The 15,285-nt window shown below is 34.3% G+C and overlaps 1 protein-coding gene across 3 annotated transcripts in view; it reads right to left on the bottom strand.

The window, feature by feature from the left end:
• LOC127850191 (FAD-dependent oxidoreductase domain-containing protein 2-like) overlaps nucleotides 1–11,215 on the bottom strand; it is a 107,000-nt gene extending 95,785 nt beyond the window's left edge. The window contains exon 1 of one of the 3 annotated variants that reach the window (XM_052383027.1): nucleotides 11,064–11,215. The gene's annotated coding sequence lies outside the window, so the exon portion shown is untranslated. Of the gene's footprint in view, nucleotides 1–10,661; nucleotides 10,808–11,063 lie in introns of those variants that run through there. The other 2 variants (XM_052383024.1, XM_052383025.1) reach the window with 2 other exon arrangements.
• Between the last annotated feature and the right edge of the window lie 4,070 nt (nucleotides 11,216–15,285).

Below are 15,285 nucleotides of genomic sequence, written 5' to 3'. Positions count from 1 at the left end.
TACAAGTTTTAATTCCTTAACCCTGTTCAAGGTGTATACACACTCAATATTTAACTACAGTCCAGGTTTGCAATTAACAAACTATCTGAGATGCCTGTGTGTGAGTCAGATATGTCTGCGGCTAATCTATTGGTTATAAAATATCACAGCCTTTTCTGATTGGCTGAGTTCAAATACAGAAAGTTTACCTGTTAGATTGAAATTCTGGAGAAAATATGCAGGTTAAACTTGTTGTTAAAATGAAGTTAATGTAATTTCACAAACAGTAGAGTTAATGAGTTTTTCCATTAACAAGAATTTCTTAAAATAATAATGTATGGATATCATTTGGAAAGTGACATGAAATATTGTTAAAAAGTGATGCATACAAGTGTTTCAGAAGTCTGTCTAGGAATAGAACAACAACTGAAGGTTTGTGCTTTTCATTATTTCTAAATATTCCTTTAAATTTATTCTTGTTATGTCATCATTGTAGACCTTTTTTATGTGACATTTTAGGTAAAAGTATGGCAAATATAGAAGTTTAAAAGCAGTTGTCACACACATTTTCACTAAGTGCAGTTTGCAGCTTGATAAAGGAAGTCCTATGTGGAGATATTAATAAGCTTGAATGTAGTATCGGAAGTTTATAATGCATGGCTAGGGAACTGAGGCTAAGGGAGTTATGTGCTGTGCATGACGAGAACTCAATGCTCATTAATGCTGTTAATGTTTATAAATAAATTAATAAAACCAATAGAATTGTTTTTTAGGTTTCACTTTGCATTTTCATACCAATAGAATTACACATCATTCTAATTATAGCAATAATAAATTTGTACTAATCATACCAACAAATTTTGTTATGCTATGCTTTGTGATGTATTAACTTCATTGTAAGTTATTATTTAAAGACCATTTTACTAAATATTTAAAACAATACTTTAATTATTTTCTATATACATTTTCATTTTGTGCTTTAACTGTAGCTCAGACCAGTTGATGGAAGATACTGCAGAGTTTGGCAGGGAAATAACCCAAGACAGCAAAGCGGCTCTTTTGGCGCATTTACCAAGAGGACTTACATGGCCACAAATTCATGGTAAATATTGTTATGCCCCGGGCTCATATAAGTAATTTAGTGTTAACCACCTGAAAGTATTTTGTCTTTTTGGTTTCCAATATTTTGGTCTAGTTTCAATTACAGGTTATTTTTTATATGAATTAGCAAATTAGCATAACTTTCATATAGCAATATCTGAATATAAAATTCCTACATATGTTTGAGTTTCCAGATACATGCAAGTGTACCCCATTTTGGGGCATTTAAGAAAACAACAATATAAATTTCAAAATAAAAGAGAGTCATATAAAAATATAAGTTAAATCACCAATTTATTCACTTGAAAGTCTCAGTTTTCCTGTGTGGTTGCCTGTTTGCAAGTAGATTAAAGCCAGCTTGCAAACTTAAAGAGAATAAATTTCAGTAAATGGAAAAGAAATAATTGCTAACTACTTAGGATCGTAAATGTTCGCTCAAATACAAAAAAGCCAGATGTACCGAATTGAGCAGTGATATGAAATATCTAAAATAGATTAAAATATGAATGAGCATTGAAGTAAAGATATTCATTCAATCATATGATTGCTGCACATTTACTTTTACAGATGAATGTAAAAAACTTATGACTTTCTTGTAATATTGTTTGCTTTGTTTTTCTTTTAGAGATCATGCAGGAGCAGTACAGTATAACAGCAGTACAAGTTCTATAAAAGATCCACGACCTACTGAAGCCCAGCTAATTAACTAAAAAGTTTTTAAAAACTGTAATTTTATCCCACCTGGGTACTTATAATTTACTCAGCTGCCTACACAAGTTTTAGACTTGCAATAACATTTTAAATTGTCACTTGGAAAGTAATACATGTACATGCATTATGTTCTGAATTTCTTTGAACAATAAAATTATATAAAAGTATTTTAATGAAATTAAGCACCTAAATTGCATTAAAGTGAAAGTAGCTGAGAACAAGATGTGTTTGTGAAACACAATGTCCCCCTATATGACGTTTGACCTTGAAGGATGACCTTGACCTTGACCCTTCACCACTCAAAATGTGCAGCTCCATAAGATGCACATGCATGTCAAATATAAAATTGCTAGCTTCAATATTGCAGAAGATACATTACATGAGCAATTTTGACCCATATATTTGACCTAGAAGGATGACCTTGACCTTTCACCACTGTTACCATTTTCGAGGGGGGGGGGAAGTTCATAAGTTCACCACACAGTATATGTACTCTACATTTTATTTACACACTACGAGAATAAATATATACACAATGAATAAGACTCTCATACTCCTCTCTTTACATCTCAACGGTCCATTCAACTCTGTCTAGCCTCTCCAGGGCTTCCGCTGTCGTTCGCCAAATTCGCCGTTGGCGAAAATTTCGCAAATTCGGCGAATAAAATTCTCGGTTGGCGAAAATGCTCGGCGAAACGTTTTTAAAATTCGGCGAATAAAATTCTCGGTTGGCGAAAATGCTCGGCGAAACGTTTTTTGCCTGTCAAGTACCATCCCAGATAGTAAACTCTTTAAACCGTCGACTGTGCGTCAATACATCATCGTGTTATTAACCAGAAAATTTGATACGCAGTCTGCAGCAACACCGGTCAGAACCGGTCATCGAAACAAAGGAAACTTGCTGGTGCATTGTGTACTGGCAGTGACGTCACCATCTATGTATAGAACGCTTGCTGGTGTGAAATGTAAAGGTGTTATCGAACATTATGTCAATACCACGGGCCTGGCAAAAGCATTTAACAAAAAAGTATTTCTTCACAAAAGCACATGAAATCTTGTTTCAACAGGAATTTGAGAGCATTTCTGTTTAATAGTTTAATTATTATAATATTTTGGGAAAGGTAAAGTTTGATTAAGAAACCAACAATTTCGGAAATAAAAAGTCTACCATTCACTTGTTGTAATATATTTCGGATAAGTTAAAAATTCGGACATTTAAAGATACGGACATTTATGTGTTGGTTTGTTGTTGATAGTTGGTAAAACTATGTTTTATCATTTTTCAGGCAACTAGAATGGATGATGGCAATTATCTGGGCCTTTCTGTCAAGAAATATGCGTGAAAAACATTCATTTATTTGAGCCTAGAAACATCGACCACTTACAGAAAATGTTTTAACAACAGAAGCTGTCAAAGCTGATGTATATCATATCCAAATGACCAAATATAACTAACAATATGAAGTGAGAGGCTTTGAAAATAAAGCATCTTTAGTCTTGATCAACTGTTATGTTTTGCAAAGATTGAAATATGTGCTCAAGAATGAATATCTTGAATATAATGAAAATGTGCTTATTTTGTAAACAATGTGAACTGAACATGTGCTTATGATGTATGTATAAACTGATATTCTGTTATGTAGAATAAAAGTATGATTATTACATTGATGTATGTATATCTAGATCTATGCATATCTATAAATATTTTTTGTTATAAACTTATATTCTGTTATGTACAATATTTTAAAAGGATGATTATAGTAATAAATATATTTAAGCTTCATATTGTAGTTATTTGTGTTCTTACACCCCTAGACTTTCACGAGGCGGTCCCAAATGCTTGGCTAAAACTTTGGCTACAGTTTCTAAAATTTGGCTACAAAAAAATCCAATTGGCTAAAATGTTGGCTAAAGAAATTTTTTAGCCAGGGGAAGCCCTGCTCTCTCTCAACCTGGCTTTTCATACAATTCTGCCCACCCTCCCATATTTGGATGTGTGGACAGACACAGATAGAACTTAGCATTTAATTGGTATTTATTATTGCAAGTGTTGACATATTTGACAAGCAGACTCTGCGAGCACCAGAACAAACCAGTGTTGCTAATCTTTATTACAAAATGATGACCAACTGGTATCCTGTTCTGATAACAAATGCCCACCATGCCACATGGCATCAAACAGAGCAGTCTAAATTGAAATCATATACTAAAATTACAACACTCCCCTCACCTTAGCTTCTTAATTGTCCTCAATTAAGCCAAATTGTTGCATACATGACTAAATAGCCAGACTCACACTCACAACATATTAAACGGAAACTGTTATCAAAACACTTTATATGAATATAATATTACATCACAAATCTACAGATACAAATAAACTATATGTATTATTAATACTTATATTAGAAACCTTCTACAAATAAGGAATTTTACTATGAGACGATGATAAATTGTGATAATACATAACATCATATGAATCATCCCTTTTAAAGTACTTGTTCATGATTAGAAACCTCCACAACAAGGAATATTACTTGTAAATTACTACATGACATGGCATTAAACATCCATATACATTGACTTGTATTGCAAATACCTTCTCAATAAAAATTACACAGATCTATCCATCAATATAATGAATCATTTAAAGTATCGTCCTTTTAATTAACAACAAACACATTCAAAGAAATATTATTCTTCAACAATCATGCATTACTAGTATATTTAAAACATCGCAACAGTTTGATTATATGAAAGCAAGAATATACATTCTTAGTCATATGCAAAGTAAACACTCTGTTTAATAAGCACATCTGCAAAATCTTCTTTTATTGTCCACTTATTACTTGAAAGTCTTAATATTTAGTTGCACATATTCACACAAGCACACATATCACTATCACACAAGTCCTAAAATGCATCCGCGTTAAGTGCCTTACACTTATTACTTTAAATTAACATTAACGAATGTATAATTTAGGCACAACAATTTTGTTAAGTTCATACAATTATAAGTAGCAGTCGTCCTGCTTAATTGTCCTGTGCGCCTTACTTATTAAATGAACATATGGTTATATTATAAACAATTCTATAAGAATATGGCGCAATGTTTGATTCTGAAAAAGAATAAATCCAAGTGTACACGGTTTTAAATCCAGGGAACTTTTCAATCACTCCGTAAAAATTCACTTAATCCAACAATTTAGCACAACATATATACCAAAGTTATTGGTTTGAAATTAAATACACACACACACAAAAACAACACTATAAAAGCGCACACAGTGACACTACATTTTCTATTGTTACAGTGGAGACACACACATGTAGAATGATCCTGTCGGCTGACAGATTCTATTTCTGAATTTAAGTCGACATTTTCTTTCAACAATTAATTGGGGTCAAATTCTTGTAACAATCCCAGTGTAGCACCTTTAACCAGCGTAACATTACTGGAAGAAGTATTCAGCAGTCTAATTGGTATTTGGTGGCTTTTAACTGTCCTTGGGGAGCTTAAAGTGTGCCCTAATGATATCCCATTTGTTGGCTGTTTATTTGACGAAGGGCATAGAATCCCAAGAGTTGAATTAATTGATATAAGATTTATTGTCTGTCCAGGTTTGATACACTCCGAATTGGCTGGAATTTTTACCTTGGCTCGTGATGTGACCCTAACTGCCCTGAGAGGTATTTTCTCAACAAATGTTGCACACCTCTTCCCATTCAAACGTAATCCACTTAATTGATAATCAAAGTTATACAGAAAATCCATACCAATAAGTCCGTCTTCACGAATTGGTGCAACAAACACGGTATATTCAAACCACTGTCCACATGATTTAAACTATATTTGATAAGGTCCTTCCCATACATTTGGTGTAGTTTTCTTTGATAGTCTTTAACATTTTGCAGTATTAATGCACAACATAAAGTCCCCATTTAGCCATCAATTTCGAACACTAGGTGAATAACCAGAAACGGTATCTCTTGGAGGTCTTCGGCTGTCAGATTTAAGCCACTTCAAAACAACGCCAATATCTGGATCCTGCTGTTGGAGTCTGGTCATTCTCTCCGATGAACAGAAGACTTTGCTGAATTTGACAAGACTTTTTACAGAAGATGACATTTCACCTAATGCAGTCTTCCGTCTTTATTCGGCATTTCATAGTTTCTGTCATCCGCCTTCGAACTGTAATTTGCATCAGAGTTTTCAGAATGTTCACGGAAGCGCAGTCGGAATATCCGGTAGCGACGATATTTCCTAATTCTGAGTAACCCACGATACATGAAACGTACACAATTCAACAACTTCACCACCTGAAGCTGTAGCAGCAAAAAAATCCAACCCCAGAATCCGGATTCCTGAAGTTTTACTCTGGAAACTCTTGCTTTCGATGACCCCGAGATTTGCACAATCCTTTTTGCAAATAAAGGTACCGCGTCATCAAACTGAGAGAAATCTGACCACTGCTTATGTTTCCTCAAACATGTGTCACATCCCTTACATGATGGCTCCTCTAGCGTTAGATGACCTTCATAACACTCACATACTTCTGGTTCACTTGGTATTCGACTGAGGCTGTCCACATTAACATGTTTTCGGCCACTTCGGTGTTGTATCCGAAAATCATACTGCAAGAACACTTCCAACCAGAGGGGATTGTTGTCACAATCACACTACTGAAGACATTTCCATCGATCCCTAAACTTTCTGTGATCATTCCGATCAGAATCCAGTCCAAACATGTCCACAGGTTCCACTAACCAGCTAGCAGCTAAATAAATCTTTTCCACGGGTTCCACTAACCAGCATGTGCTAAATAAATCTTTTTGGGCAACAATAACCGAAACTCCAAACATTGAAACAACACCAATAATCAAAATAAGACATCGTATCATTCCCATATGTCCAACCTCAATGAAACAGTCCCCTGATGATTTCGTAAGTCCAACAGCTCACTTTAATCCTGACACAATTATATAATAAGCACTTTCCTCACAAGCGTGTTAAAGTCCTTATCCCCACGCTGCCACCAGTGTTACCATTTTCGAGGGGGGGGGGAAGTTCATAAGTTCACCACACAGTATATGTACTCTACATTTTATTTACACACTACGAGAATAAATATATACACAATGAATAAGACTCTCATACTCCTTCTCTCTTTACATCTCAACGGTCCATTCAACTCTGTCTAGCCTCTCTCTCAACCTGGCTTTTCATACAATTCTGCCCACCCTCCCATATTTGGATGTGTGGACAGACACAGATAGAACTTAGCATTTAATTGGTATTTATTATTGCAAGTGTTGACATATTTGACAAGCAGACTCTGCGAGCACCAGAACAAACCAGTGTTGCTAATCTTTATTACAAAATGATGACCAACTGGTATCCTGTTCTGATAACAAATGCCCACCATGCCACATGGCATCAAACAGAGCAGTCTCAATTGAAATCATATACTAAAATTACAACACCACTCAAAATGTGCAGCTCCATAAGTTACACATGCATGCCAAATATCAAGTTGCTATCTTCAATATTGCAAAAGTTTTCATAAAATAAGCGATTTGGGCCACATATATTTGACCTCTGACCTTGAAGGTTGACCTTGACCTTTCACCACTCAAAATGTGCAGCTCCATGAGATACACATGCATGCCAAATATCAAGTTGCTATCTTCAATATTGCAAAAGTATTCATAAAATAAGCGATTTGGGCCACATATATTTGACCTCTGACCTTGAAGGATGACCTTGACCTTGACCTTTCACCACTCAAAATGTGCAGCTCCATGAGATACACATGCATGCCAAATATCAAGTTGCTATCTTCAATATTGCAAAAGTATTCATAAAATAAGCGATTTGGGCCACATATATTTGACCTCTGACCTTGAAGGATGACCTTGACCTTGACCTTTCACCACTCAAAATGTGCAGCTCCATGAGATACACATGCATGCCAAATATCAAGTTGCTATATTCAATATAGCAAAAGTAATTGCAAAATGTTAAAAGTTGGCGCAAACCAACCAACCAACCAACCAACAGACCAACCAACCAACAGACCAACCAACAGACAGGGCAAAAACAATATGTCCCCCACTACTATAGTGGGGGACATAAAAAAATAGTATCCTTGTGCTCATGGGCAGCTACATATATTGTGACATACATGAAGCAGCTAAAAATAACTTAAATTTTTCATTTTGTTTCTTGTATATCGTTTGTACAGGGTTCGTGAATTGTTACACTGTATATTACTTGACTTGCTTGTATTTTGTTACTTTGAATACATGTTGTGAAGGTTGCATTATACTTTTTAACTTTTAAAGTAGCGCCTGTTCTGTTATGTAAGGGCCTGATTTATGATAATGGACCTGGAGGCTTTGTAAGCATGTATTAAACAACACTTGTTTGATCTGAATAATTTGTTAAATAAATGTAACACAATTTGTAATCTGATGTTATATTTTGATGAATTGTGAACAAAATAATACATCGAAGAAACTAAGGCATTATGTTGATTTTTTGTTTTGTTTTAATCTAACCTTAAATTATGATTTACTTAAGCTGTGAGTATTGTATTCATTTAATACATGAATATTGTTTTTAGACCAGAAATTTCTTTTTCTATTCAGTGACCATGGTAAACGCTGGACAATTATCCATGTTATACCAGGCATCCATGGAATATTAAACATGGAAAAACCCTGGAATATTTTCCAGGGTTTTTCAGCCAGCATGGAAAAAATACTGTCCGAATACTCCATGTAATCTGGAAAACCCTGGAAATTAATCCATGGTTTTCCAGATTACATGGAGTATTCGGACGGTATTTATTCCATGCTGGCTGGAAAACCCTGAAAATTGTTCCATGGTAATTATTCCAGGGAGCCTGGAAAACCATGGAAACTATTCCAGGCTATTTCCACATACCATGGACAATTTCCACCCTTTTTTTTTTAAATATTGACGCTGGAAACTTAGTCTGAATACTCCAGCCTCATATTTTCCATGGATTTCCATGGAAAACCCTGGACAAAGTACACCCGGGATAACTTTAAAAGTTCTTCATATTTTTTCATGAAACTTGAAACATGGACAGTTGGCAACAAGATTATGCACGTCATTTCATTTTGTTTCTACGTCAAGAATTCTGGTTGCTATGGCAACAAAAAGACTAAAATAGCGACTGGTGAATTGACAAAATTACAGAATATTCAAAATATGTGTCACAGTGCAAAATTGGTTTTGAGCCAAAGAAAAATTAAGGCCAGAATCAAATTCAAAATTCTGACATTCATGTTTAATTGTTCAATTGGTAATGCCCCTGCCTATTTGACCAAACTCTACCCACTCTGATTTCTAAACGTAATCTTAGATCATCAGCATCATCAATAGGCTGTTTTAATGTACCTTTCAACAAGAAAAGATCATTTAGTGATAGAAGCTTCAGTACTGTAGGTCCAAAACTATGGAACAACCTACCTTTGAGTATAAGACAAAGTACTTCAATAGACACTTTCAAAAAACGACTGAAGACATACTTTTTCAGTGAGTTTTTTGTATATTTTTAAGGTTATACGTGATGTACGGTACTTTGTATGTTTTTAATTTGTGTTTAGATTTTTTATTTTTATTGTACAACGCCATTGAATATGTTTTATACCTAGAAATAGGCGTTCAATCAAATGCTCAAGTTTCAAGTTTCTCTATATTTATATTTAAAGCATTACATGACTTTTCTGGGATGTTCTATGTTTAAAACAGATGAAATGAAAACATTTGGATAGAATAATTTAAAGAATGATCTGAATGATAAAATGATGAGTTTGAATAAATGAGGATTAGTTAAAATGGATGAAAACTTTTGTGTACGCAGTGTTTTTTTCCATTCAAAATCGGGTCCGGTAACCAGACCCATTCCCAATGGAAAAAAGTATATGATTTTCCCAAATGAGAGCTTAAAATTCCCAATGGAACCAAAAAAATAAATATATATATTTATTTTTTTAAATCAATATTTTGTTCATCTCCCATCCATATAAAATCAACCTTAGTAAATATAATACTGGACACACTTGTTTCCTCAATTTTGAAGCATTTGTGAGCAAAACAACAACAACACTAATTTCCAAATGTTAGTCAAAACGCCGCAAATTTTCCCAATCCAAAGGGACCCAGCCCCATTCCCAAAATGGTGAGAAAAAAACACTGGTACGAATGTGAGTTTGTTTATTGTTGCTTATGGCATATAACATGTGACTTAGGCCTAGGATGTGCAACAAGCTTGTTTATACTGGAAAATGAGTGTTTTTTAGAAATTCCGCTCAGTGCTTTTTTCATTCAAATTTAGACTTTAGAGCCAGTAATCAGTCCCATTCTCATTGGAAAAAGGATCTTTTTTTCCCAAATGGGACCTAAACATTCCCATTTGAAGGTTTGAAAAGAAAATATTCATTTTCTTTAGATTTCAACATTAACTTTATCTCCAATCCATCTCTTAAAGTTGAACCTAAGTAAATATAATATTGAACACATTACATATTCCCAATTTTGAAGAATTTGTGAGCAAATTTAATCAACACCACTAATTTCCCAATTTTATTTAAAACCTTGCGATTTTTTTCAAATCCAAAGGGACCCTGTCCCAAAAAAAGTTAAATCAACTTTATTTAAGTTATAGTCAATAATAAATATATTCGTAATTATATCATTAATAACTAACTTTCTATTGCATACATGATACAATACGAAAGCTGACAATTCCAAAGTATGAAGATCCGAAGTTTATTTTGAAGAACAATAAAACATCATCTTCCGATGTAAGGTAAAAAAAGCATAATTTTGTAATTACCTTCTTTCTCTAGATTTAAGCCGCTCTAAATTGGAACACGTCACATAATCTCTGAATAATTTCAAAGGCATATCAATTTCTTCCTGGTTTAATAGTTTGTTAAAGTTGTTGTTGTTGTGTACACAAGTTTTACGATAGGTTACATCAAACTATACTTCACACAGTGTATACACACTCAGCAGACAATTTATTCCTATGTTACGGAGGAGTCCGGAGACTATATATATATAAACTAAACACGTGCAAAAAGGTGACATATAACAAAAGGTATTTCCAGAATACAACGTATAAATCCTCAAATTACATCTGCAATTCTTGTGGCTACGATTTAGCATTTTTCTTTTCTTCCAGCAATAATCAAGACAACGGAGCACATGGCTATTTCAATTAAACTTAACTTACCTACAGTAGAGGTCCTGGATTCTGGAAACTCAATAACTCATTTCTATCAGATACAGACCACATACCTTTGATAAACAAAGTAATTGACGACGGCATGAATTAAAATATGTCAAATAGCAGGCTTCAATTCATTACTCGAAATCAAAAGCGCGCGAACGCCATGATAAATTGGCTTTCCTCGAGGAACAACAAAATAACCTGATCATGCAAAACTCGACTACTCAACACGAGAATTCATCTTTAGTTGAATTTGAAAACGAAATAAAACAAATATATGGCCTTAAAGCGACAGGAGCACGCTTACGTTCTAGATTGCAATTTATGGAAGGAGGCGAGCGTAATACAAAATATTTTTCGGCATAGCTGTATAAGCCAGCTTTTCACCTTACCTGACCTTTGTAAGTGTCCAATATAATTTAAATAAAATTCCCCGCGACCAGATACGAATGAATACACTTCATTTATTCAATTGGCTGATTTGAACATACCACCAGAACATTGGCAACATGGACGCGTCTTTGTAACACTGTTTTAATGCATGAAACAATTGGATTTCTGATGAAAAGGCTTGATAGATAGAACAGTTTTACACTCAACTCTCGACATCAACGCAGTTTGCGCGTGCACCTTTTATTTTCAGAGGATTGCTAGCGCCACTATCAGGGTCAAATCGCGGTCAGTGAAATAATCGTTATCGCGTGAACTAGGTGAAGTGTTTGGATTATCTAAAAGACTTGTGGTCAGCAGCAACAAAACACTTTCTCGGGTTAACCTTCTCAAAGGGTCAATCTCAGTATGTTATTTATTAACAGCTACAGGCCATTATTGTATTGCTGATAAGCGCTGAAGTCTATCTGACTCAAGAATCTGGCATATACCCTGGACTGTGGAATTTTATTTAGACCAGAAATATGATATACTTATGCTATGTCAATACTAGATTCTTAATGTGTTTTCAACAATATCATGATTAATAATATTTTGATTTATTTAACAAGAATTATTCCATCATATTGACTGATGTATTAAGCATGAGCGCGATGGTTCTCGATATTGTTAATAATCGACAAACCACTAAAACAGGTTTGTTCGAAGAACGCGCGTATGAATATTTAAAATATGTATGGAAACTTTGCGTGTGGCCGGTTGACTTAATGTTTTAATTTCACTTGCATTCTTCTTTAGGTTTTCTGTTTTGTATCTATAGGTTTATAACCAGCAATATTTAATAATGTAAAATAAGCCGCTGCGAAAACTCCTTGTAACATCCCGTACTGCGTGTGATGCAGCTAAGAACTGCACAGAAAAAGACATTCGCTATATTTGATCTGATTCAATGAACTCTTTACTTTTCACCAAATCCAACCACAATCAACGCCGTATATCTTTTTTTAAAGATATTTCTTGTTAGGTATAGAACATAGCGACAAAACAAAAAACTTATAACATCATTACGCACTGATCACAATACAATACACAACTTGGATGAAATTTTAAAATACAAAGTTGAATTCTATTAATCTCTTTATAAATCTTGCGCTGTTAATAGTCAAGAAACAGAGTCTTATTTAAATAACTCGCCTTTTGCACACACACTATCGGATGACGGTAATCTACGGAAAGGTATTATATCATTAAATGAATTGACCGACCATGAAACTTAATAAAAGCCCAGGTCTAGACGGACTGACCGTCGAATTTTACAAAACATTTTGGAAAAAAGGTATCCCCATTTCTTTTTAACTGCATATTATAATGCAGTGCAAACGGTCAATTATCAAGGTCACAAACACAGTGCATTTTCTCATTACGTTACAAAAAGGTGAACCTGGAAAATTGGCGCCCTATATCACTTCTTAATACGGATTATAAATTAAAAGCAAAAGTACTAGCACAACGTTTACAGACAGTATTGCCAAAACTAATTTGTTTAGATCAACAAGGATTTTTATTAAAAATAGATTTATTGGATGCTACATACGCCAGATCCAAGATATAATCGACTATGCGGATATTTTTGACATAGATGGCGCGATAATATTTTAAAACTTCAAAAAAGCATTTGACACTGTAGAATGTAATCTCATGGTAGAAACACTGAAAAAGTTTGGTTTTAAACTAGACTTCATTTATTGGGTCAAGACATTATACACAAATACTTTCTTTTCAGTTACAAATAATGGCTGGATGTCAGATATTTTCTTTAAAGTAACTAGGGGAATTAGACAAGGATGTCCGCTGTCATCGTTATTATTCATTATTGTCGCCGAGGTACTTGCAAATAACATTAGAGAAAGTGACGAAGTCCAAGGTAAACGTATTAAATCCAATAGTACGCATATAAAACTTACACAACTAGCCGATGACACAACTATATTCCTTAGAGATACCTATGAAATCCCAAGCGTACTAAAAATAGTCGACCATTTTGGAGACGTGCCAGGTTTAAAACTCAATAAAAAAAAATAAAACAGAGGACATGTTAAGTGGTAGATCTAAAATCAACTAAATTATCAAAATACACGATGTTATATTCAAACCACCGTGAAGGCTCTTGGTACTGTTTTTGGAGTAAACCGTGACGAATGCAAACTCCTAAACTGGGAAAACAAACTTTCTGATTACCAAACGTTAATAAACAAATTTAGTAAACGAAATTTAACCATCTTCGGAAAGCTAACGGTAATCAAATCATTAGTGTTACCAAAGTTAGCATATTTAGTACAAAATATATGTACTCCTTAACAAAGACTCAATGAAATCAACTCAATGCTCTTCAAGTTTTTTATGGAATAACAAACCTGAAAAGATAAAGCGATCGATATAAATTGGCAAGAAGCTTGAAGGTGGCATAGATATGCCTGACTGAAGTTTATTCACAATGCTTAAAAATTTTAATGGATTAAACTTTTATGTAATAACGCTGAGGCAAATTGGAAAATTATTCCAAAGCTATTTCTAAACCAATTTGGAAATGACCAATTTATCTTTAAAATGAACATAGAATCATTACCTTGTATCCAAAAGAAAATTCCACCCTCCACAAACAGCAAAAAAAAACATTTTTTACAAAAATTAAGCGCAAGAGCTCATGCCGTCATTAATATAATATTTGTAAAAACATGTTTTTTGCTGTTTGTGTTGCATTTTGTGTTAAAAAGATATTACATCTTGCTTTAAAATTGTTTGTTTTGTTGAATCTGATTCGATTTTGCTACAAATATTACAAATATTAGTTGATTCCGAGTAATATGGCCATCCTCAGCACATTACTGGTATTAGAAAATCCTGTTGGCCATGATATACAAAAATATATCAGGCAACGTTATATCAGGCGGATATCAATGCGGTGGTATGATAAAAGGTAAGGACGAGTCATAAAGGTTGTTAGAAGACAAGATAAATGTTTGACACATGTTGTCTTTGTCACCAATTGAAAGATAGTAACTGTGTGCACAGTTTGCATCTTAGCATGATGAGATTATCGGGTTGTGCTTAACAAAGGGGCAATACAATACCGGACAAACGGTGTCAAGATTGATTAGGCTGTTCCGTTAGTGCAGCGGATGGTACACGCTCTACTCACATAGGCGACCCTTGTTTAATCCCCACTTTCGGCGTCTGTGAATTTGGTGAGTGGTTGTCATACCTGACAGGTGTAGTTCCCCCGGGAAACCCGGTTTCCCCCACAGCACAAGACCCAGCAAGTTTAATGTATTTCAGTAAAACCAAATAGCTATAAATTGCATATTTAATTCAAAATTCGTCCCAATGTTCTTGAGTCTAGTAAAGTAAATTAATATCTCGTCTGGAAGACTTCATGCTCTTAATCACGTTACGCAACGGTTAGAAGACCTCGACAAGCTAACGACAAAGTGGCGTCTATGCTTATAGATTATTCCAGCTATTCCAGATAATTTTTATGATTATTTTTTCCTCCACTATATACTGTTTAAAAGGGGTTGTGCCATTTATTTATGAAGCAAATATCAAAAATATTATTATTTACATAACATTTGCTATCTATACCGGTAAGTTAAACCAAAGGTCTATAAATACACTGATCTTTGGTTAAACATGCTCTTAGACGTTTGCGAGGGTACGGGAATCCCACATGTTACTACGTGTAACGCTGGTATTAACAATTAATTTCACATACAATGGTATTTACCGATGTTGTTTTTATTTTTCGGCGTAGCTGTATAATCCAGCTTTTCACCTT

This window comes from Dreissena polymorpha, chromosome 11 (assembly GCF_020536995.1).
Source record: "Dreissena polymorpha isolate Duluth1 chromosome 11, UMN_Dpol_1.0, whole genome shotgun sequence".
Lineage (NCBI taxonomy): Eukaryota > Metazoa > Mollusca > Bivalvia > Myida > Dreissenidae > Dreissena > Dreissena polymorpha.
Note: the sequence above shows the minus strand (reverse complement) of the source record. Positions and strands in the feature narration are given on the sequence as shown.